At 40.3% G+C, this 2,248-nt stretch overlaps 1 long non-coding RNA gene across 1 annotated transcript; it reads right to left on the reverse strand.

Moving 5' to 3' along the window:
* Window positions 1-232: 232 nt before the first annotated feature.
* Window positions 233-1,805, reverse strand: LOC121233461. Its single transcript, XR_005932926.1, has 3 exons — window positions 1,468-1,805; window positions 1,078-1,110; window positions 233-502 (listed from the first exon to the last, which is right to left on the reverse strand). It is a non-coding gene; the product is annotated as an uncharacterized LOC121233461 (long non-coding RNA).
* Between the last annotated feature and the right edge of the window lie 443 nt (window positions 1,806-2,248).

Consider the following 2,248-nt stretch of genomic DNA (forward strand, 5'->3'; position numbering starts at 1 on the left):
CAAAGTCTTTATACAAAGGAATGATTTGTTTCCATAAACTGAATAACACTGAGAGCATAGGTCCTAATTCCAAAGCCCATTTCAATCAGTGACTCTGTCCATTACCTTTTGGACATCAGGATCAGAGACGGTGAGCAAGATTTCTAAGTCAATGTCACAAGAACCAACATCCTCAAATCGTCGTGGTTTCCATTAGAGTTCCCAAATTCCTCACTTTTTTAAAATTCCTCCAAACACCTGTTCAGACAGTATTTTTTTTAAAAAAGCCCAACCCTGGTCTTAAGTGACTTCTTTGATGTCATAGGGAGATCTGTGCTAGAAAATGAAGTGCTGCTAATTCTACAAAGCCATTTCCTTTAACACATCCTCCCACCTCCTCCTACCCACTCCATGTGTCTGCTTCATCCATCTGTTTCACCTCATGAAATGCATGGATCATGAGCTCCCTGGAGCACGTCCAATTTTCCTTGCCTCTGTAGTTGAACATTCACATTTTTCCATCCTGTAGACAAGCATAAATATTGTGTAGTGAGCAGTTTGCCTTGTTTCAAATTTCAGCATGTCATATTCTGAAAACTAATCATTATTCAGAATGGTTCATGGGTTTATTTATCAATTAATACATGGTATTATGAACTTTGAATTCCCCGTTGGGTGCATTCTCAACGCACACTTCTATTGCTAGTCCTGTGCTATTTCTGTGTAACTATTGAGTTACACATTAATCCATTAGTAAAATTGCATCTGCATGACACTGGGGAACCAGCTACAGCATCTAGGTTTAGAGGTATGAAGGTTTTTGCACTTCTGGGGCCTCTGAGCATGAGTCTTCAAATGCATCTTGGTGCCCAGCGACTCTTGCAATGACATTCCTACTTACTGAGTCCTCCCCAGGGACAACATCAAAGCAGGTGGCAGTGTGGTTAATTTGCAATTGAAACGTGCCCTTCAAATTAAAAATTAGCATTTTGAGGTAAAGCAGATTCACTAGAGTATTCATAGAAAGCAAACAAAAGATTGGAAACAGGCAAATTAATTTCCTTTAAAAACGGAATTAAAAGTTTGTGGAATACTTACATATTCACCCAGCCTGGCCAAGGGTGTTATAACCTGCAATAATTAAAAGCATTTATTTGACCTTCGTGGAAGGCAAGGGCTAGTCATTCCTATAGATTTTACAGACATGAAAGTCTTGCTCTAAAGTGCAATTTTAACTTAAAGAGGCTCAGCCCTATTGCCAACAGCCTTGGTAGTGGTGGGAGGGTGTGTGCAAGTACATCAGTAATAAATTTCTCAGGCTTTTACCCTGGAATTTTATTTCTCTTGTTGTTCATGTTGGAGTTGCTGCCAGGGTACATACACCCACTGACAGCCCTGAGAGAGCAGGGCAGAGTCAGGTGAAAAACCTGAATATGGAGATTAAGATCTGTGACACTATCTTAAAAGAAAACAAGAGAGCGTATTTACCTTGGATCTGGCCATATCAGTAGTGAATTGAAGCGGTCATGGTTTCTTCTGAATTTTTTTGGACTGTTTATTTCCAGCAACATTTCTGTTTTCTTTCCTTCACGTTAAGAAAGTGATCCCGTGAGCTCACATCTTGGTAATCCAATTGATTCTGTAAGACAAGCACCGTACTTTGCAGCTGGTGGAAGTGCACAGGCAAGCATCGTCCTCTCTCCAGACAATTCATAAGTCACCACAGCTCAGGTGAGTTCCAATATGCAGGAGCTGCAAAAGCTAATCTTATGCTCTCATTTCCCCACTCCCAGGAAAATGAAGAAAAAATCAGGGAGGATTTTGCAAGCATGTGGGCCATGGGTTGTTCCAACTGTGATGACCTGATCCAGGTAGAAAATATGGAAAGTCATATAAGCAAAGCTCAAAAGAGTCAGCACAGGTCTTGCTGTTCGATGTCCAACTTCTCATTAGAAGAGCAGGACCCATGCAGAGGACATGCTGTCAACTCCAGACTGCTGTTTGTCTTTCTGTGTTAATTTGTAACTATCTTTTTTCTGGATCTTCATGTATTTCCACACATCTAAATCACATTCCCTGTAATAAATAAAGAAAACATCCTGGGGCAGCTAGTCTTTTTACTCTTATCATTGATGAATATCTACTTGTGACTCAAGAACACTTACTTTGCCAGGCATTCAATTAAAACAGAACGAGGAGCACGCTGATGTGAGCAAATACTTAGACAAATGAGGAATTCACCATGAACTACACAAATGTGATGTGTGTC

Source organism: Aquila chrysaetos, chromosome 1 (genome assembly GCF_900496995.4).
Source record: "Aquila chrysaetos chrysaetos chromosome 1, bAquChr1.4, whole genome shotgun sequence".
In the NCBI taxonomy this organism is placed as follows: Eukaryota; Metazoa; Chordata; class Aves; order Accipitriformes; family Accipitridae; genus Aquila; species Aquila chrysaetos.